Source organism: Lagenorhynchus albirostris, chromosome 13 (assembly GCF_949774975.1).
Source record: "Lagenorhynchus albirostris chromosome 13, mLagAlb1.1, whole genome shotgun sequence".
Classification (NCBI taxonomy): domain Eukaryota; kingdom Metazoa; phylum Chordata; class Mammalia; order Artiodactyla; family Delphinidae; genus Lagenorhynchus; species Lagenorhynchus albirostris.
In genome coordinates, this window is record NC_083107.1 from 48948686 (window position 1) to 48972620 (window position 23935).

Sequence of the window (23935 nt, forward strand, 5' to 3'; positions counted from 1 at the left end):
TTTCCTTTATTGCTGCTTAACCTGTGGTCCATAGACCATCAGCATCAACATCAGCTGGGATGATTAGAAATGCAAACTCTTGGTACCATCCCCAGCCTATTGGATCTGAATCTCTATATTTTTTAAAAACCCCAGAAATTTATATCTGCGTCACCTTTTTGAAATAATGGCATTACACACTTCCATTTCACAGTGCAAATTAACTGTATATATGTCTGGCTTCTCTAGGGAATGAAAAACTCCTTGAAATCAGGCCTTCGTTCATTTGGAGCTACCAGTCTGCTTGCCTGCCCCTCACTTCTCTACCCCTGCAACTCCTTGCCCTGGGCAGTGGTCCGGATCTTGCCCAAATTCATCAAATCTCCCTGTACTACCTTTATTCCTCACAGTTTAAAAGTCCAGGTTTTTGTCTTATTTCTAAAATCAAGTCTCACTTCCTTTCTCAGTTTGGTAACTGGATATTTGCATTTTACTCCTGGACCTAATTCTCTCCTGAAAATGTGCCCAGTGTTCTGGTCCTCCTGAAAAGGGGGTACTGCTTTATGCTTTGATTACAAACTGCTGGAGGGCAGGAGCCGGTCTCATTCCATTCTCTTTTCACAGTGTGAAAACATAGCACACAACAGTACCAAAAGATCCCTGATCAATGATTTTTCACAAGCTATACCTTCAAATAGGTGCAGCTGCTTTAGAAACGGTGTTACCTATTTTAGGCCTCTGGCATTCACTAAGTAATTGTTCTGATGGATGAAGTTTGTCCTACCAACTTGAAAGAATGACTATCTCTCCCAAGCAAGTCTAATTTAGCCAGGTATGTGTAACTGGCCCAACAGATTTAGCTCCTTATGTTGCTATTGAATTTAGACTCATTATGGCAGAACTGGAAATTCCCGGTCATGCACAAACTGATGTTTGAAGCTCTTTGGTGGCGTGCTTTCTCATTATTTTGCAAAGAACTTTTCTTTGCCACCCTTCCTGGCCCTATCTTCACTCTGTTTACAAACGGAAATGGTAAAAAACACCAAGGGTAGAAGAAGCATTACCAACTTTTTGCTTGTTAGCAGTAACATATTTACACTTTTAAGGATTTCTAGCTGCTTGCTTTAAAGCACATGCTGGCGATCTACTCTGGATTGAGTGGCCCTGTGCAAACAGTGGTCTTCTCTGTTTCCATACAAGTGATCCGATTGTGCCTCTAGCTTGGACCACTGGAGGAAGAGGGGTGAAAGTGAGAGTAGATGTATATGTATACCCACAGAAGGAAAGTAAGAGGAGCTGGAGGGAGAGATCGAGCACGATAATGAGAGCACGCAAGTAAGCAGGGAGATGAGAAATGCACAAGCCATTGCGGAAACACTGGTGTGAATCCTGGCTCTGTTACCTACTAGCTGTGGGAACCAGGGTATTTTTTTTTTTAATTCCCTGCATTAAAAACAATTTTACCTAACATATTGGAACGTCAAGTTTCCCATCCATAAAATGGAAATCGCATTCCTAATTCTATTCATAGGCACCCTATACCTGTGCAGACTGTGCTCTGTACAAGGAACCTGCTGCGGGGTGACTGGCCCTGCACTCACCAGGACACGCAGCCAGGAACAAGACTTTCTCTGCCCTGAGGAAGACACTTTCTCCTCATGATCACAAAGGTACCATATAGGCTAGCTCACACGGTGGCCTTACTCATGTGATCTCTTATGAGGGTTAAAAAAGACGGAATGTAGAGTTATGAAAGAATGCTTGGCACTCACTAAATATTTTGCCAGTTTTCTGGTCCTTGTTTTGCCTTTCTCTGAATAAAAATTCTACTCTCCGTATCTGACCTTCTCACCCAAGAACCAACGCTGTCTACTATTCATGGGCTCACATCTTCCCAGCTCTGCCCCCAGGGAGTTAATCTCTCCCCTCAGTTTCAATGCGAAAAATCTCTGGAAAGGCATCTGACAGACCTGTCCAGAGTTACTGGTCCAGACTGGTGGCATGTGCTTAATATTCGTCCTCACTGTAACCATGTGAGCAGCAGGGAAGGGTACAGAGTTCAAAGGAGGGCACTTGTCTTTTTTCCCCCAGAAGATGAGTGGTATGAAGAGATAAAAATCAGTATTTTCACCACAATTCTTATAAATATTGAGCACTTGCTGTATGCTGAGACTCCTGATAATGCCAACGAAATACACAGAGACCAAAGAGGTAAAATTTGTTTGAAAAGATAGAATACGCATGACTTGAGAACCACCACATCCAGATGATTCAGCCAATACAAAATGAAAATTATAGTACTAATGAGCGCTGCTCTTGATGGAGATCAATTCTCCTGTCTGGGTCCCACTTTTCTTATCTGAAAAATGGGGGTACTGACTAGGGGCCAGCGTTGCCTGGTCAGGGAGGACAAGTACGCATCTTCTAAGGTGGAGAAAAGACCTTAATTCTCCACTCCTCTGATACTCATGTTGACTTGTTTCAGTGCATGGGTATTTCCCCGCCCCCCCCCCACTGTTTTACCGTTTTGTTGAATTCATATGCGTAAAATGAAAAATGCTGACTTATACTGTTGTTAAGTATATGTCAGAAACAGAAGTTACCTGAAAACATTTGAGGTAACTACTAATTGCATTCATTTGCTAATTAGCACTCTTTGTCACTATAACACCAGATTGGATTTTCCACTGGAAAACAAATAAAAATCAAGAAAGTAGAATGCTAGTTGCTATGAGGCTATCAGGAACAAAGATACATGAATAGTGTGGATATCATGCTAGTATTTGAAGGAGGGGAGGCCAGTGAGGAAACAAACAAACCTATGTCCAAAATAATAGCAGTTACTGCCTTTTTAGTTTAACAGTGCTGATTTGACTTACAGCTCCACATGGAACTAATAGCTCCTTAGAAATCAACTGGTATCTGAACGAAGGTGGTAGAGTGAGCCAAGGAGTGGGCTGAGTAAGGAATGGGATTACTTTGGAGGTTCTAATCATGAGGACAGAGGAAAACCAAGTTGTTTAACCAATGGGCTAAATATGGTTGTGCTAAAATGGAAAGCACATGTTTAAAAGTTATCAGACAGTAAGGTATTGTTCAAAGCTCTGTAGGATTTGCCTTGGAATTTAGTGTCACAAGCTGACATAGTTCCATGAAATGCACTACAATAATCACACCAGTCAGAGGTTGGTAAATTCAGATGGGGTAAATTTGCCCGTTATCCTTCCACTGTCTTGTAATCAGTAAGGAGAGGTGAAACATACAAACAATATACCTGGCTTTTTGCTTTTGTAGGAAGGAGTGTCACCTACAACAGATGTTCAGAGACCTTGCTTCTCTTATTTATCACAATGTCGTTTCTGCTTGTTGTTTAGTATTTCAATCATCTAATTTCTTTTATTCCATTTATTTTATTCTCTTCTCCAATTATAGTTACAGAACAGGGCACCGAGTTTGCTGTTTTTTTTCATTTCTTGTCATGACTGCTAAGTAGACCATCAAACAGTTTGGTGCATTGGTGATACAGAGTTGGGATAGGGGTTCTGCACTCTTGTGGTCTCACGTTCCAGAGGGTCAGAGACATAACCACTATAAGACTGTGAAGCCTGCCCTGTAAGAAGGTATTACAGAGAATATTTGAAGGTTATTGGAAAAGGAAGAGAGAGAGAGAGGGGCAGAGAAGGAGGAGAGAGAGGCAGGGAAGGAGGAAAGAAGAAAGCACCAGGATTGAAGAATAAGAACCTGATAATGGGAATTAAGGCCATGAGGGTGGAACCCCTGTGGGATCTATGAGGAACATGCCTCTCCAGAGCAGACATATCTGCAGTGACATGACATGATGCACATCTTAGATATCACAGATCTTGGGTACCACAGGGTCCAGTCTATCACTCTGAGGACCTAAATAAGCTTTAGCAACAAACTCTGTTCCTTAATAACTGAAATGTCTTTGCTTCTGAGTGTAGCTGGCATGACACATCAAAGGGCATAATTCATTTCAATGACTTGTCAGAACAGCTTCCTTACCAGGGGATTGCTTGAGATTCTTAGACACTCGAATTAGCCCGCTTTTATTCAGGAACTGGCCTAGTACCTGAGGCTTATTCTGGGGAAGGGTGTTCTGAACCTGCCAAACTGACCTCCTGTAGTCTTAGCTCTGTCACCAGAAAGGCGGAGCGTGTTGAACACAGTCCCTACGCTGGCCTTGCTGTTTATCACTCCTTGCACATGCGGGTGCCCTTAACAATAGGCCTTCCCGCCCCACTAAAGGCAGAACACACGTAATGCTGAGCACCTGAAAATATATTATTTCTATTCACTGAACCAAGTATATCGTATTAAAAGGTAAATAACAATAAGTAAATGTAGACTTGAAATTATATTCTTAAGCTTTACATTCATAGGTGATTTCTCTTTCTCTTTCCAGCCATATTGGCCTACTTCCTTGCACAAACCTCTAACTTCAGCCAAACTGGCATATCTATTTTTGTTTCTTCCCATCCCATAATTTGTGCCTGTCAACTACTCACTCAGACTCATTTCTCCACTTCCTCTACTGCCAATGTACGTTCTGACAGTCCTTCTAGACTCAGCTAAAATCTCACCTTCCCCCCAAGAGTGTATTTGAACCTTCCTTTTGGTTTTGAGAACATCTTGTTTATGCAGTTTGTCAAGTTAGACATGGGTTGCCTTCTTCTTTTCCTCCCATTGTTACGCTAAAGTTCTGTTTTACTTTTTTGCTATAATATACATTTTCACTAGTTTCTACTTTTTCTCTGATACCTTTAAAAAAGCTTCTTGAGGGCATATATCTTCTTTCAAATTTATATATATTCCAGTAATGCCAAGCTGGGTCAAAACATCAATCAATCTTGTTAACAGTATATTTTTATTATTTGAATTTGAGCTGATGTCTTATACTTTGATAGAGTAGTTCTGGTCAAGCAAAACGGATGATCATCGATTATCACCATGGTTTCTACAATGTCTGAATAATACATTACTTTAATAATTCCAGGGAAGACAATTTTTTTCCATAATAATTCTTTTATATTATATGTGATGTGTGTTGTCTAAATCATACTTGCATATTATATGCACTACAGAGTTCCAATTCCAGGTAAGATAGAATTAACCCAAGATGGAGTTAACATTTTCACTTCATTGAACTCAGCTATAAAGCCTGAACAAAATTCATGACCCAGCTCTCTGAGAACTCTGAAAAGTAAACAGCAACAGGTGGATCAGAGAAGGATACCAGAATCTGAAGCGCCTCTGAATCAGCATTGATTTTCCCTTTTTATTTTTTCCATGCCCTCAGTCTGAAATCAATGCAGTCTAAACCGAGAGGTGAGCATTGTAGTGCAGAGAGTGATAGAACCAGGAGAAGCTTGGATGAAGGGGTGTGAAAGGAAACTCCTAAAGCTCAGAGCATAGAGGAAATCCCTCAACCTTCTCCCTTTTCCCTCCGTTCTTTCACTTTCATGGCACTTTCACCAGTAAGTGCCACGGTGCAGATGTCAGTGGCAGTGGCAGTGACAGTGGCTGGTGGTGAATTCTGCAAGAGCCGAAACTCTAAGGGTAGGAAACATTTATCTCCTTTTAGTGAAGCTGTGGCTGCAAGAGGTTGGAGCCAAACCCAACTGCCTTCCCGCTCATTGGCCCCAGATGTGGTACAATCATAAAAGGAGGTGGTTTCTGGCTGGACAACCACAAAGAGGAGCTTAGATGCTAGGAATGTAATGGAAAGTAAGGAGGAAGTGAGACCATAAAGCTGTTTGTGAATCCCTAGGTTCAACCCTCAAACTACTTACGTGAACCTGATCCTAATTAGCATACCGAAACCTGGAGAGCTGAGCTCATGTGTATACCTTTGCCCAGCTCCCAGACCAACCTCTAAGTAGTGCACACGTGGTACGGACCTGAACAAAGCTGCAAAAGCACTGAAACCGAACTGACGTTGGAACCACCGGCCACAGAAGCCTAAAGCTAGAATACAGGCAAACCTCATTTTATGGCACTACATGCAGATTGCTGTGCTTCACAGATACTGTGTTTTTTACAAATGGAAGGTTTGTGGCAGTCCTGCATCAGCAATCCTACTGGCATCATTTCTCCAAGAGCATTTGCTCACTTCACGGTCTCTGTCACATTTTGGTAATTCTCGCATTATTTATTCAGACTTTTTGTATTATTATATTTGTTATGGTGAACTCTGATCCGCAATCTTTGATGTTAATATTGTAATTGTTTTGGGGGACCATGAACCACGCCAATATAAGACTGTGAACTTAATCGATAAATACTGTGTTCTGACTGTGCCACCAACTGGCCGCTCCCCCGTCTCTCTTCCTCTCCCTGGGCCTCCCTATTCCCTGAGACACAACGATATTGAAATCAGGCCAATTAATAAACCTACAGTGGCCTCTAAGTGTTCAGGTGAAAGGAAGAGTCGCTCATCTCTCATTTTAAATCAAAAGCTAGAAATGAAAAAAAAAAAAAGCTAGAACTGATTAAGCTTAGTGAGGAAGGTCTGTTGAAAGCCAGATAGGCCAAGAGCTAAGCCTTTTGTGCCAAATAGTGAATGAAAAGTTCTTGAAGGATATTTAAAATGCTACTCCAGTGAACACACAAATGATAAGTGAAACAGCCTTATTACTGATACAGAGAAAATCTAGTGGTCTGGGTAGAAGATCTAACCAGCCACAACGTTCTCTTAAACCAAAACCTAATCTAGAGCAAGGCCCTAACTCCCCTCAACTCTATGAAGGCTGAGAGAGGTGAGGAAGCTGCAGCAGAAATGTCTGAAGCTAGCAGAGGTTGGTTCATGAGGTTAAGAAAAGGAGCTGTCTCTGTATCATACAAGTGCACGCTGAAGCAGCAAGTGCCGATGTAGAAGCCGCAGCAAGTTATCCAGAAGATCCAGCTGAGATCATTCATGAAGGTGGCTACGCTAAGCAACAGATTTTCACTGCACACACAACAGCCTTATATTGGAAGTAGTTGCCATTTAGGACTTTCATAGCTAGAGAGAAGTCAATGCCTGGCTTTGAAACGTCAAAGGACAGGCTGACTTTCTTATTAGGTGCTAACGCAGCTGGTGACATTAAGTCGAAGCCAGTGCTCATGCACCATTCCAAAAGTCGTAGGGCACTTAAGAATTAGGCTAAATCTACCCTGCTCGCGCTCTATCAATGGAACAAAAGAGATGTGCTGGATGACAGCACATCTGTTTACAACATGGTTTACTATTTTAAACCCACTGCTGAGACCTAGTGCTCAGAAGAAGAGACTCCTTTCAAAATATTACTGTTCGTTGACAATGCAAACTGGTCATCCAAGAGGTCAGATGCAGATATACAAGATTAATGTTGTTTTTTATGCAGCCCATGGATCAAGGAGTAATTTCAACTTTCTTTTTAAAAAATTTTTTGAAGTATAGCTGATTTACTATTCTGTTAGTTTCAAGTATACAGAAAAGTGATTCTTATATAGGTATATATATAGTCTTTTTCAGATTCTTTTCCATAATAGGTTATTATAAGATATTGACTATAGTTCCTTGTGAGATACAATAGGTCCTTGTTGTTTATTTTATATATAGTAATTTGTATCTGCTCATCTCATACTCCTAATTTATCCCTCCCCCACCCTTTCCCCTTTGGTAACCGTAAGATTGTTTTCCGTGTCTGTGAGTCTGTTTCTGTTCTGTATATAAGTTCATTTGTATCATTTTTTTAGATTCCACAAATAAGTGATATCATATGATATTTGTCTTTCTGTCTGACTTACTTCACTTAGTATGATAATCCCTAGGTCCATCCATGTTGCTGCAAATGGCGAAATTTCATTCTTTTTCTATGGCTGAGTAATATTCCATTGTATATACAGATATACACACCACATCTTCTTTATCCATTCATCTGTCGATGGACATTTAGGTTGCTTCCATGTCTTGGCTATTGTAAACTGCACTGCAGTGAACACTGGGGTGCACGTATCCTTTCAAATCATGGTTTTCTCCAGATATATGCCCAGGAGTGGGATTGCTGGATCCTATGGTAGCTCTGTTTTTAGTTTTTTTAAGAAACCTCCATACTGTTTTCCATAGTGGCTATACCAATTTACATTCCCACCAACAGTGTAGGAGGGTTCCCTTCTCTCCACACCCTCTCCGGAATTTATTGTTTGTGGACTTTTTGATGCTGGCCATTCTGACCAGTGTGAGGTGATATCTCATTGTGGTTTTGATTTGCATTTGTTTAATAATTAGCAATGTTCAGCATCTTTTCATGTGCCTCTTGGCCATCTGTATGTCTTCCTTGGAGAATTGTCTATTTAGGTCTTCTGCCCATTTTTTTGATTGGACTTTTATATATATATATATATATATATACATATATCTGTATGAGCTGTTTATATATTTTGGAAATTAAGCCTTTGTTGGTCACATCATTTTCAAATATTTTCTCCCATTCCATAGGTTGTATTTTTGTTTTGTTTATGGTTTCCTTTGCTGTGCAAAAGCTTATAAGTTTGATTAGGTCCCACTTGTTTATTTTTGCTTTTATTTCTTTTGCCTTGGGAGACTGACCTAAGAAAACATTGCTATGATTTATGTCAGAGAATGTTTTGCCCTGTTCTCTTCTAGGAGTTTTATGGGATCATGTCTTATATTTAAGTCTTTAGGCCATTTTTGAGTTTATTTTTGTGTATGGTGTGACAGAGTGTTCTAACTTCATTGATTTACATGCAGCTCTCCAGCTTTCCCACTACCACTTACTGAAGAAACTGCATTTTCTCCATTGTATATTCTTGCCTCCTTTTTCAAAGATTAATTTACTGTAGTTGTGTGCATTTATTTCTGGGCCCTCTGTTCTGTTCCATTGTTCCATATATGTTTTTGTGCCAATACCATGCCATTTTGATTACTGTAGCTTTGTAGTACTGGCTGAAGTCTGGGAGGGTTATGCCTCCAGCTTTGTTCTTTTTCCTCAGAATTGCTTTGGCAAGTCTGGGTCTTTTGTTGTTTCATATAAATTTTAGGATTATTCTAGTTCTATGAAAAATGTCATAGGTAATTTGATAGGAATTGTAGTAAATCTGTAGATTGCTTTGGATAGTATGGCCATTTTAACAATATTAATTCTTCCAATCCAAGACCACATCAGGTTAATTTGAGATAATAGTGGATAGTAAAATATGATGGTATCGGCCTATGACCCGGATTACCTGCATATTATAATAAATATGACCTAAATGCTCGAACTGCTACTAGATGTTTTTTTCCTCCAGTAACAAGGTACCAAGATGCCTATAGAGGTAAGACTGAGAAGAGTTTTCAATGTCAACTGTAGGATAAACTTTCTCTGTAACCATCACCATGTTTTAGAATATTTTAGAAGTTTGAGAGTATGGATTATATAGAGACACTGCTCTCCATTACTGATTTATACTGAAAATACCTAAAATACTTAAATATTATGTAAAAGTTTGTTTTTAATTTAGCTTGAAGAGGTGCCCATTTGATAATAGGGATGTATAATAAAAGAAATTCTAGAAGGAGGTGCTCACGGTGCCTTCACGGTGCCTTTTGAGAACGGTTGTTCCTGTCTCCATGCTGGGTTGCTCCATCTATTCCATTCCCAACAAAATAAAACCACCCAGACATCTTTTAAATAAATTTGATATTGCCTTGCAGTCAGCCTTTTAAATATTCACTAATCTGTATTTTTCTGTGTAAAGTTTTATCAAATGCCCTTATTTAATTTGCTTCCCTTTTATACTGTTTTGTAAACTGAATGTCAGGCTATAGAGACAGATTATCACTTGCCAGAAGATAAAGCATAGGAGTAAAATCACAGTATTATTTAGTGACTTGTGGTCTGTGAAAAGCAGCATGAGGGCAGTGGCTCTTGTGCACATGAAATCATGTAAATTATCTAAAATAGTTTTAAAGACCTCATCAGTATTTTGAATATTATCAAACATTTTCCTAAGTGCAATACATTAAAAAAAAAGTTCTGTGGCATCAAAATCCACAAAACAGAGAGAACTAATTATTTTACTTTTTGCCAGGAAAAGAAAAAACACACAATTAAAAAAAAAATCTGTTTTCTTGATTGAATAATGCACTATATTTGAACCATTTTCCGTTTACAAATGAATGCCTCAGTTAATGGATCTTCTGCATTTGAGTGTGTGTATAGGACTGAGTGAGTGGATTTCAGTGTGTATGTAAATAAATATAGATACACATATGGTGGTAGATCAAATAAAAATTATTTTCAGTAAAGAAAAAATAATTATGTGACTCATGAATGAGGGTCCTGTTTACACTTCTGTCTTGAAGGATTAGGATTTGTTAGCTCACAAATAACTCTGAGTTTATTAAAAGTATCAATTAAATGCTGCCTAGGCCTGAATCCACGATGTGAAGTATAATACAAAATGAAACTGAATCACATCTATGAAATGTAAAAATTAAATTCATTTGATTACTAATATACTTATTATAATTTAGCATTCCTACTTTTATAAGTCTTGGGCTTGGTGAAAAATATAAACAGACCATATTTAATGATCATTAATTGTGTACAGTGTGTGGATATATGTATACATAAATATGCATATAAATGCATTTATTTATAATAACAAAGTAAAAGTATTCTATTACAATAAATGTGTAATAAAACTGCCTGAAAAATCATCTCTATTTTTGAGGGATTCAAGTATTTCCCAAGGGTAGATTTGAGAAGATATACTTTGATACTAATATCTGTAATACATGCTCATAATTTGCTTGATTTCATTTTGCAAAGTTTTTTGTGTTTTTCCATAGACTATTACAAAACTCTGATGCACATTCAAAAATGTGTGAAATACATCATAGAATCGTTCACTTTATAGTACTATAATGTGGAAAAAAATGGTTGTTAAAGCTTAGGTTCACTCTTGGGATTGAAATGCTATAGCTGAAAATCCAGAAGTGGTGACATTCTTAAATAACGAATGTTATTTATTGAGTTTTGATTATCCTCTGGTAGAAAGAAGTTGTTAACTGGGCACTCATCAAGCCTTCAATATATGTAACTTTGCTGTTACTGTTGTCAATAACAGAAGTTAATCACAGGCACTAAGGAGAACTGAAATATGTATCTGCAATCAGGGGTTCAGACTCAGTGAACCAAGCAAGAGATCTTACAGATATAAACAGAAGTCTCCTTTTTCTATGTGGTAAAACAGATTTCTCTGGCATTCTGAGATGATGGACCATTTTAAAAAGTACCCTGAAATGATCCAGATGTACATCTGCTGGGGAATTGTTTGATCATATGGTTCCATCAGTAGGTTACTTGTCAGGAGGATCACCAAGTATTGCCTCCCATACTTGTAGTCAAGCCTAAGCCAAATTTGTATCAGGAAAAGCAGCCAAACTACTTGGCAGATTTGAAAGACAATGGGGAGACTTCCCTGCAGGCAAACACTTTCTCCAGAGCTATCAAAGTTTTCAGAATTATACGCTAGAATTAGAATATTTTGAGTACTACAGAGTCCCACAAAATACACGTAAAATATCCCCAGAAATGTTAATGCCACAAACCACCAATAGTGAAAATTTTAGAGAAATCTTTGTGTTTCTCAACTACCATTTTTTTCTTTTTCTTTTTCACAGCTTTATTATTGTGGTATACCTGACATACAATAATCTTCACATATTAAAATGTTCAATTTGATAAGTTTTGAAAAGCCATAACTATAATCAAGATAGTGAACAGATCTGTTGTTCCCTGAAGTTTCTCACCTTTCTGTGGTCCCTGGGTCCTATCCCTCCCTGTCACCCTTCTAGGCAACCATTGCTCTGCTTTCTGTCACTGTAGAGTAGTTTGCATTGTCTAGAGTTTTATATAATTGGAATCATAAATTATGTAATCTTTCATGTCTGGCTTCTTTTGCTCAATATAATTATTTTGAGAGATTCATCCATGTTGTTGAATGTATCAATATTTCATGCTTTTTGTTGATTAATAGTATTCCATTGTATAAATATACCACGGTTTGGCCATACAAGTATTCCAGGGTTTTGGCTATTACCAATAAGTCAGATATGAACATTTGCGTTCAGGTCTTTATGTGGACATCTGCTTTATTTTCTTTTGCGTAAATACCAAGGAGTAGAATGCCTTTTTCATTTGGTGAGTGTGCAAGAAACTGCCAAGTTATTTTCTAAAATGTTTCTACCATTTTACATAAACACCAGTATTCGAGGGTTTTAGTTCCTCGATATCCTCACCAACACTTGGTATAAACAGACTACTGAATTTTTAACCATTCAGCAAGCATGGGAAAGCGCTGTGTTTTCATTTGCATTTTTCTAATGACTTATACTGAGAATCTTTTTCTGTGCTTATTGGCCATCATCTTTGGTGAACAACCTGTTCAAATAGTTTACCCATTTGTTAATTGGGTTTTTTAAATTATTATTACTGGTTTTGAGATTTTTTAATATTCTACATTGAAGTCCTTTATCAGTTATGTTTTTCAAATGTTATTAAATCTGTGTGTATGAAATGTGGTTGGCCGAGGGTTCCCAATACAAACTCAATAGCTGAAAACTTTTACTAAAAACTGGTCTCTCTTTTGCAAGTAACCAAGGATAAAAAGGATTTTAAACCTATCGGTACTGAGTGAGCTAGTCTTATTCCTGAGTCTTAGAGTAAAGCTTTTTTCTATAGTGTAGTGATTATGGGCAGTTTCTTCCCCTGAACTGAAGATGACTCAGCTGCATCCTCGCTGTGTGATCTTTAATACTAGTAGCTGCCTCATGGTGGTGCTGTAGGGGTTCCGTGTACGTGAGCATGCAGTGAATGCTCAATACCTAGCTACTGCTGTTCACTAAGCTCATTATTCTTATTCACCCACTTCTCCCTAGATCCTATCTGTTATAAGAGCTCATTTAGCGTGGCCACCCTCTCAGGCTGATGTCTTACCCTTAGAGGAATGCACTTCAGAGGCCACAGGCTGTCAGAAGGAGGAAATTATGTTCTTATGGTTTGAGTTTCAAAGAAACCATATGAATTAGGTGGAAATCTCTGGCCAGACAGTGCCAAGAGAAGCTGCTCATCAAGATCAGGCTATCTGGGCATAGAAGAAGGAAGGGTACACCATAGTTACAGTTTGTCTTCCACCAAGGCAGTTAATTTAAATTCATCAATTTGCTCTCAAAGCCTGATCCTGACACTAAATTGAGTTTAACTGAAGGATCTCTGAATGAAAGTGTGTCATTCAGAGTTGAAAAAGAGTACATTCATAGGGGCCTTAACTTTTATCTTCCTAAGATTAAAACAGAAACTCTCCCCAAATACCTGCTGACTGATTCTTTTTCTCAAGAGAAGATTCCAAATTGGCCAATGGATGGTTTATGGAAGCAAGACTTTCAGGAACTTCACTTTCAGAGAACGTGATGATTCACCTTGGTTTGAGATCAAATAATAACAATGATTCTGAAATACTTCCCCACCCATAAAAAAAAAAAAGGAGTAAGTGTAAGAAGGGGATAATGGATGTGAGGTGAGTTAGGTCTGGTGCCATATGGATGGATATGGGAAGACACGAGTTTGACATTTGGGAAAACAGGAAACACTTTTAATAGTCAAATGAGCTTTGTGTTGGCATCAGGAAATACTTAGAAGTATGTCATCCCCATAGACTGTGAGTTGGGTGAGGGCTGAAGACCATGGCCATTTTATTCAGCATTTTCTTTCCAGTGCCTACCTCACTGTTTATTATATAAGAAAAGCTCCATAAAGATATAAAATGTGTATTTTCAGATGGCTCAGTTTCATCCTTCCCTCTCCACAAAGCAAAATTCAGCTTACTGAAAGTTTTCCTTCTCTTCCAAAATCTTAACAACAGATTAGGTGAGGTATGATTTTTGGGAAAGTTTCATTTGCCCTGGAACAAATACAACACGCTTTCCTCTCCTGCACTAAACACTGCCAGGGCTGAGGCCTCTGCAATGACTTCAGGAACCCACCTGTTCACGTATATCATCAGGGCTATAACTGTTTATTTAGATACCTAATCAGTATGCTCTAGACCAGGATGAGAACACTTAAGCTTTGAGAATCTTCTTGACTTTTCTTTACTCTTTTGATTCCACTTCTTTTACTCCTTAAAGGCCAGTTACTTAGAGCAACAGAGGCTCACATTTAGACATGGTGACTTAGTTGGGAAGGGGCCAAAGCTGGTAGTGAGCTGTTCCTATCCAGGCCAGAATAGCTGTCATGGGCAGATTATAAAAGGGACTGTGAAATAAAATTCATATTTTATGGCAAGACAAGAAAAATTGAAACATTGAAAAAAGTCTTCTCTGCCCTTTGGCCTCCTCTCTCCCTGCCACTGTGGTTTGTGTATCCGCATTATGCATCGACCAAACCTCCCCATCAGCAAAAATACTTGCCCAACAATGAAGAGCAACATTCTCCTGGCATCGCTAAGACAACTCCTTAAAAGATAACATTCCTTCCTGACCTTGTAAGGGGTTGCTTAGATCTGGATTATGTAAATTGTCAATAATATGTCATTTAATGTACAGCCCTCTGTCTCAAAAGTTTATATAACTGTGCCTTCTAACCGGTGGAACAGTTCTCAGAGCTTTCTGAGATGCTCTTCCTGTGTTATAATCCTCAAATTTGGCTCAAATAAAATTTTCCATTTCTTTCTTAGATCGACTGATTAATTTTTCGTCGACATATGCTTGGTACAGCTGGCAGGATATCAGAGACACCAGCCAGGGGACACCTGGAGTCTATCCGAAACTGGCGCTTGGTACCAGCGTGGGCCCACTGAGCCTCACCGGCTTCACGGTACTCCTTTGGTGTTCCCATGAGCTCTTCTGATATTTGGATCTCACTGTTTGGGTGATGATCCTAAAAATTTCATTTGAGCTGGTTTTCACGTAATACTTGGGAGTCTTAAGGGGCACCAGTGCATTTCCTAGGCAGGGCCTAGGGGGTCTGGGCAGGGGCCCAGGGAAACATAGGTGGCTGGGTTTATGTTAAATTTGCCTTAAATCAAAAAAAATGAGCTGATGTATGGTCTGAACAAAACTTTTGCTAGTGAAACGAGAGACTGAATTATTCAGCTCTGAAGAATCAAGGGCCATTTTTCTCCTTCTGGCCACAAGGTATCCTCAGGCGACTGAGAACCTTGCGGAAGTGTCTGAGAATCAATCCTCATGACATGCAGTGGTCCTATAGGGGAGACCCACCACGACCATTAAGTACGTACCGCTCAAACCGGAAGGCACGAACAGAAGCTGATACTCTAGCACTTTGGGCACCTCTGATGGTTTTAGGTTCCCGTAGGGAGAAACCAAGCCATGTAAAAGAAGTCGAACCAACCCAAGGGTAACTCCTTGGGGTGCCAGACTCAGAAGCAGCACACATGCGATCCACCACACTGTCCTCAGAAAGTCGTTCAGATCATATCTCATATTTGAATTCAGCTATGAAATTGATACTGGGAAATTGTGCCTCAAAGGCCAAACAGCTCCCGTGCAAACAAGTCACCTATGGAAATACAGGCTGGGTTTATGTATGCTTACAAGCACTTAATTGGGAACTGAAGAAAATTGGGCCCTGAAATGGCCAAGCTGGGGTTCTTTTGACATTCCCAAATAATTTTGAGTGTGTAGTTAAAGCCGGCGGTCTTCTGGATGTGTGCCTTCAGGGCCTACTGGAAATAACAGTGGTGGTTTTCTCTTTTCTAACATTAGTATAGCAGGGGAAAGTATACGTAGGGCTATCTCCATGGATCTTTTGAATTTGAGAAACGTCTAAATCGTTAAAATTTTAGACAGCTCACATCTTAAGCTAACGTACCTATTTTAATTGGTCTGTGGCAGCCCCAAAAGGCTTCAAAAAGCCCAAAATAGCCTTATTGAAGGATTTGTTGTAGAAGGCTGATGAAAGAGTAATGATATTAAAAGGTACCTAAAACTTTAACTACTGCTCCCCTCTATCTTTGAGTAGTCATTGTAATAATCTTCTGAACTACTTTTCCACTCTAAAGAGACTATTAAGTGGTTACCTTTAGAAAAGGGACCACGTGAGGCTGTAGGCAAGACTCTTCAGATCAAAGGCCTAACTGAGGGCGGTACTAAAGAGTTTCTTAAGTCCAGGGAGGATCCTCAAAAGTATGTGTAAATGGATTACCAAAATGGAAAGCCACTGGTCTGACTAAACTGACTATATAGCCGGTATCTGGAGCCTGATAGGAATGTTTTTCGGTGGGGGCCCTCTCCTCTAAGCTAAATGAGGGAAAGTAAAATATTCCATTATAGGTGAATGGGTGTGTCAGTCCTTTGATACACTGAGGTGGCCACCCAATTCTTTGAGGAAAAAACCAACTCTCCTCGTTTTTACAAATCTAGTATTTTACAGGACCAGAGGTGCAGCTCCAGAAAGAATCCAAAGCCCACCAATCCTTTTCCTACTCCCCAAACTTCCCGTACTTATTTTAAGAGGCTTGCAAGTATTGAGGAAAAGATTTTTTTCTGGCCGTAAGGGAACAAAGTCATCCTAGGAGGAACCTGCTTTTCTCCTCCTATGCCTTTGAGATGCAAATGTTCTACCTGGTCTTCTCTAGGAACCCTTATCTCCACTATCTTTTTAAAATACAAATTTCAGGAAATGGGGTAGGGAATTTGGAACTTGATTTGGCAGAGACAAATAGAAATCTTAAGTGTCTTTTCCATAAATATTTGTAAAAAGGGTTTAGCCATCTAGACAGGTGACCTTGATTTGTTCCATCTGCCGGAAACCCGACTTGAATCCAATCTCTTCTGTAACTGATGGGTTTTATATTGTTGTACTTGATTCATGGCTGAAATCTGCCGATGGGAACTATGAGGTCTCTGTGTTTGTACAGATCTCTGTGTGTGTTGCAGATGTGTGGTACTGCCAAAATTAATCTGTAAAAGAGCTCTAGTTAATTGGCTTAAAGGAAATTAAGTGCTCATATAAATACTCAAATACAAAAGAAACTGGCCAAAATGAACTTCAGGTTCACATGATCTGGGAAATATTCAGGACTGAATTAATATCTGGTATTAAAGTTAGCTTAAGCTTGTTGGTTTGATTACTATAGACATGTCTTTAGAGTTATCAGCATTAAGTAGAATACTTTTATTGTACCTAGGTTTACTAGAAATCAAATAAGACCTTACTATTCCTTGTTATAAAGTCTGTCAGCAAAAAACCCCAATATGATAAAACTTTTAAGTAAATAAAATAGAGGTAAATGATCTAAGAGCTTTTAGGTAAACTCTTTGGAATATTTGTGTTTGGAGAGAATCTGCTTTAAGGATAGTATCTCTCTAGATTCTGGTAACTTGAAACTAAGTTAAATTACAAGACTTCATTCACTATCCAGGTCATTTCAACTAGGACAAAATACGGGAGCATTAATTTCTGGGCAGGTCTAAGTTTACCTACTTTTGTCTTATGAGAAACTAAAGATGTTTGGGTTCATTAGACATATCTTGTACCACATTGAGGAAAGAAATGCTATGAGAAGGTGTACATCTCTAGAGGTTATGAAATACATTCATAAGTGCCGGCCAAGAAATGCTGGTATGACCGTTTAAGGTTAAGACTCATAAGGCGAAACCCTTCAGTATGCAAGGAAAGTAGGGTGTGTATTTTCCGTAAAAAAAAAAAAAAAAAAGCATGAGTAACGGAAATGCATTTCGTTAAAAAAAAGGTGATTTTTCTCTTAGAGCTGGTTGTTTCTGAATGGAAAGGGAAGTGAGGGACAGATTAATAAGGATACAGAAAGTTATGGAAGATGTGTGGAGGAAGAACACAGAGTTTTGCACGTGGTCAGAATTGGCTAAGATAAGATTGAATTTAATTTAGAAAATGAATTTTATGGGTAAAGAAGTCATACAAAACCTGAATTTAGTTTTCTCTCTAAGGAGACAAAGTTTTCTTAAAATACTGAACTTTTGTGTGAGACTGTGTGAGGGTCTTTGCCTTGAAGTGATCTGTATTTGTCATTGAGGTCCTTTATTGTCATTTGATTAAGCGAATGGGTATTGTTTCACAGTGACTTGTGATTCTATTTGATCAAGTGTTCTAAAACTTCTTGATATTTTTGATAAACTTCCCAAAGATCGAATTCTAAATGAAGTTCACTTGACCTCCAGCTAACTCTGAGGTTTTACAAAGGGTCCTTGAAACCTCGAAATATTTGTTTTCTCTACATCTCAGAGAGAAGAATATTAAACTCATTAGGCTTATTTGGTATGTTAAATTACATGGGAAGCATTATCAAATAAGTGGTGATAAAACTTCTTAGATTCTATCCTGTGGGTATACATTATTAATGTACACATTCGAGACATTATATGAACTCCTAGACTCTGGTATGTCATGGTAAATGGTATCAGTCATAATTTTAGTAATTACCTCAAATGTTTTATGTCACAGCAGCAACCAAGTTTCTTTTCAACTGCATTGTAATCAGCCTTTAACCTTGACTTTTTAAGTCTCTTGTCATTTACAGACAGTTATCATTGTACTCTGATCCTCTCTGCAAAATGCTTCATCTTCAAGAAGATTCACAGCAAGGACTTTTTGACAAGTACAGGTTTCTGGTAACTTTCAGGTCCTACCACTGAACTGGGTAAGGAATTAAAGAATTCTAATGGAAAACCTGATGGCTTCATAAAACTGTTAACAGAAGATTAAGATCAAGGATTAGTCACATAGGACTAAGCAAACGTTATGAATATGGTTATAATTTTTGGGTTTTGTCTGAAATGTTATTGGTTTTTAATCTGTGTTTTCTAGATATAAGGAAACCTTTAAATTATACTTCTGTAAGTAAAACTGAAACATTTACCTTTTCCCTCTACCTGATCCCTCCAGAGTTTGGAAACTCTTAGGTTCCCAGCAGCTTTCTCAGGTATATAAGGAAGGCCACCTCCTAACAGATGCAGAAATCTCAAGGTATTTTGGGGACCTCGAGAAGAGAAGTATTCACCCCAATCCATCCCCCAAATCTACAGATACCAAAGGCACAATCTATGACACACTTGGTACATTTTTCCTGGCCTTGAGGTTTTAAAGTTTAATCTGAGATTCTTTATGGAAAGTTCCAGCACAGCCAATTTAAAGAGTCTCAATTAACCAGACTGATTTTGCCAACAAATTAGTCTTAATTTGGCTCTATTTGGTAGAAATGCAGGTACTTTTAGAGAGAAAAAGATTATGTTTCAGTGAATATTAAGTCCTAGTTTTGTTCATTGAGGTCTGTATTTACTGGCTAAGATGCAATTCCCAGATAACTTTTTGTAAAGTTCAAAAGTTTGTTTCTGAAATTTATCGCAGCAATCTAATTTTGGATGAAAATCAGGTGTGCCAAGACCTGCAACCCAGGAGATTATTCATACTGGAAAAGATATCAGATAAAGAACTGTTTATGGCCACATTGGAAGGGACTTTATCAGGCCTCTCCTGAATGAACTACAACTCCTGTTTCTGACTTCAACTAAGACCAGTATACTACCAGACCAGGACAAGAAGAAGACAACATCTGAAGTAGACAGCTGACTGAAGTAGACAGCTGACCCAAGATTCTACTTTGACGATCGCTCACATTTTTGCTTATGAGCTAAATGTATTTCTTAGGCTCAATCATATGAAGTTTCAAAAATCAGTCTAATTGCTGGGTTTGTGGCCTATGTCTAGTACTCCCAGGTTGCCTTGGTGGATTTCTCCTCTCCAAGACTCTAAGTGATGGTCCTCAGAAATTGTATTAAAGAAAGAAACTTAACATCATGCAAGCTAATGTTACCACCAATATCACTAAATGAGACCCTGGCCATAAATACTCCTTTCCATTAGATATTGAATATTGCATAGCTCCTAACTGGACCTAATGGATTTATGGAACTGGATTTATGAAACAAGTTTATGACCCTAGTTCTCCCCAGGTTGGTTACGAAGATAGATGGATACCGAATCGATTTCCCTTGGGCTCAAGGTCACCAAGGGGTAGCCCTGGAAACAGCCCGTCAGCCTGTGGCGGTAATCTGTAACGTGAGCACCCTGGTACCTATCCGTCAGTTTTCCAGGGGCAGGACCACTTGGCCACACTATTTGAAGTGTCAGATTTCTTCTCTGAACAGTGCTCTTCCAAGTTTAGGGGAAATAATAGGAAAATGATGATGTTGCTCCAACTACCAATTTAAATTACAGTTTGTAGAACTTATAAGGTGATAGGCTTTTGACTTTCACACTGTATTTCACCTGCTCACATTAAGATGATGATGTCTAAATGACTTGAAATTAAAGATCACATCTACAGTTTGTTATAAAATAGTGGGCATACATAATGCACATGCAAGGAAAACTGGCTTAAGTCCCTTATTGGATAACCTAGACTCGGCTGTCAATCCTTGCTGAACATTCTGCTAGTATAACCCCGACAAAAAGAGAGAACCGGGCTATTGGGCCCCAGCATCGAGAGACATGATGGACCCTAGAGCAGGCAAGCAGCCGCTTTGACTTCAAGGGGCCAAATATTTGATCACCTAGTGCTTTCTATTGAAAGAGTAATGATTAACAGGGGGCCACTGTGAAATGAAATCCCTATTTTATGGCAAGACAAGAAATACTTAAAATTTTCTCTGCCCTTTGGCCTCCTCTCTCCCCCCTACTATGCACTGTATACCCGCATTGTGCATTGACCAAATGTCCCCCATCAGCAAACATACCTGCTCAACCATAAAGAGCAACATTCTCCTAGCATCAACAAGACAGACAGCTCCTTAAAAGATAGCATTCCTTCTTGACTTTGTAAGGGGCCGCTTAGATCTGAAGTATGTAAACTGTTAATAGTACGTCACTTAATGCATAGCCTTCTGTCTCAAAAAGCTTGTATTACTGTACCTTGACTTCTAACGGGCAGAACAGTTATCAGAGCTTTCTGAGATGCTCTTCCTGGGTTATAATCTTCAAATTTGCCTCAAATAAAATTTTCCGTTTCTTTCTTACATCAACTGATTTTTTGTTGACAGGACCCATACCTTCTAGGTAATTGTATCTATTTTTATAGCCATAGGCTCAGGTGGTCTGAGCTTATGTATGTGAGCTCTGTTGATGACCTAAATGCTTTAATCTACACCATGGCTTTGTATTATATTCAGTGTGATAGTAACAGAGAGAGGGAAGAAAGGGCACTAACATATATATCCAGTACCTACTATGCGCAAGGCACAGTGTTAGGTACTTTAAATAGATTTTTAAAAAGATTAATCTACCCAGAAGCTCTACGAAAAAGTTAAGTGAGGAGTCCACAATCATATGGCAAATCAAGTGGTAGACCCAGAATTCATATTCAGGTCTATCTGAATCTTTCTTTTGTCTCCATGACACTGTCACTATTTATTAGATAACATCTAATAAACGCCAGGAGAGAGAGTACAAGGCATTCATAACTGTCAGTTATAAATATGTCTCTTAACTGTTATTTATAAAGCAATTAGCTCTATTTTTTCTAACTCAAGTGCCATTTTTAAGGCACTGTAGAACACAGTTTGAAAAATTCTACCATGTTTTTAACATATCATATCACAATTATTAATTTTATAACTAACTTTTTAAATCCTGGGATTTATAAAAATCATTTTCTTAAACCTTGATATATTTATACTAAATTCTTCACCATACTGGGTGGTGTAATTTATGAGTTTCAGGGCACATTTTGACATACTTTATCCGTACAAATGTCCTCTGGATATAGATAGGTAAGTAGATAGTGTTACACATCCAATTAAAATGATATACTTCTCTCTTCCTGGCTATATTTAATGTAATTTTATATGTAACATGCATCTTCAAAGTCTCTCTGAAATTCACTTGTGCATTTAAATTTCCTATAGGGTGAGTTTGACAGAAGCAAGCCATAATTAATATTTTGAAGCAAATTTACCGATAGAAGAATTCTGTGACTGTGGAAAAATGATTATATTTTGTGCAGTGTAACAAACAAAAATGTAACTGAGCTGTCCTCTGACCAGCAGATTTGAATTTCGTCTCACTTTGTGAGAAGAAAATTTAACTTTCTTCAGAATGCTGTCTGTGGATATTTTTCTCATACTTATTAACTAACATTTTGAAGTGCAAAAACTATAATGGGCTGCTATGGACTGAATTGTATTTCCCCCTCCCCCAATTCATATGTTGAAGCCCTAATGTGACTATATTTGGAGCTAAGGCCTACAAGTAATTAAGGTTAAATAAGATAATAAGGGTGGGATCCTGATCCAATAGGATTATTGTCCTTACGAAAAGAGCCAACAAAGAGCACTGTCTCTCTCCACCATGTGAGGTCTCAGTGAGGAGGCTGCCATCTATAAGCCTGTAAGAGAGTTCTCACCAGAAGCCAATTACGCTGGTACCCTCATCTCAGACTTCCAGCCTCCAGAACTAGGCACAAATAAATTTTTGTTGTTTAAGCCACTAGTCTGTGGTATTTGGTTATGACAGCCTGGGCAGACTAAGACAAGGACTTTAAAAACATCTATCTCCAAAACTTTTGTACCAACAGCAATCCAGTTTGGTTTCAGGTGAAAAAGAAACCACAGAGATGATAGACGGGTAGATTGATTGATCTATATATCAATGGATCAATCAACAGATAGACAGATGATCACATTTCATTAAGGGCTCAGATGAGAGCTTTAGTGACTTTGGAAATTTCTGAATGTCATGATATCAAATGTGAATCTATCCCGAGTTATTGATCAAGATACAAGCTCAGAAGTTACTCTCAAGTATTTGATGGAGAATGTACCAACAGCTCACATTCTCCATAGAGGCCATGATGTCAAATGAAAATAGTGTTTTCAGGAATTTAATGACCTATCGAATTGGCAAAGGCCCTGAGGTACAACCACAGACCTTTTAAAAGGGGTTACTTAAACTGCCAGTGGTGCCTAACCTGAAAGTCACTATTGTTTTTAGAATTTGTAAACAAATGAAAAGTAAAAAAGTAATTACCTGTTTTTGTGCTGCAGAGTGAAAGGGCAGAAGTCACAGGAAATGATGGCTGTGGTGTGCAGGACTGACAATATTGCTGAAAACAGGTTGAGTACGCAGGAGATAAGAGATTCTTTGTAATCAACTTCCCGGATCCTATAAAAAATAATATCAATGTTATGTCAATATATATGATGGGTCCCAATAATGAAACTACATATATTGGACAAAGAGGAAAGTTAATAATCACCGGTCTTGGGCCTCAACTTATTTACCAACAATCTATATTAAATGGTTCCACTGGAAAGCTTCTTAAATGATAATAACAGGGTGCAGTATCCCCAAGGATGGGAGAAGTTTTTACAACTCTAAGTTGGTTGATATATTCACATAATTATCGAATGTTGGTGACTGTGCATTTGATGTATAGTATATGACAACGTGAGCGTGTTCTTTCTTTTTTATTTAGGCCGTTCTGAGAACAACCCATAAACAGCTTCCCCCAAGTCTCCTCTTTATTATCATCCATCATGCTTAGCTACTTTAATTTGACATTAGCTACATCTTGATGCCAAGGAGTGCATGGATAATTCCACACTGACATTGCTCATTCCTAAAATGTAACCACAATGTTTGACATGATGCAGTTAGGCAGTAATCAAAAGCATGTTTTCTGTGCTCCCTCATAAAACCTCAGTGGATATAGGGTTTTTTGTATGTGATTATTTTTAGCCCATCAAAGGTGGGAAAAGATAAGTGAATTCTCTAAAAAAACAAACAAAAGCACACAAGTTAGAAAAATTTGGCAACACTCTCATTCATTAACAGGTATGAAGTGCCTATATGAGCCAGCAACTGGGTTTTCCATATTCAGTTCAGTTTATAAGAACTGCACACCTGATCCA

At 38.5% G+C, this 23935-nt stretch overlaps 1 long non-coding RNA gene across 1 annotated transcript in view; it reads right to left on the reverse strand.

Annotated features, from left to right (window-relative positions):
* The window catches only part of LOC132531964 (uncharacterized), a 49928-nt gene extending 26740 nt beyond the window's left edge, over positions 1-23188 (reverse strand). Inside the window, exon 1 of the long non-coding RNA XR_009544252.1 lies at positions 23052-23188. This is a non-coding gene — a long non-coding RNA (uncharacterized LOC132531964). The remainder of the gene's footprint in view (positions 1-23051) is intronic.
* Between the last annotated feature and the right edge of the window lie 747 nt (positions 23189-23935).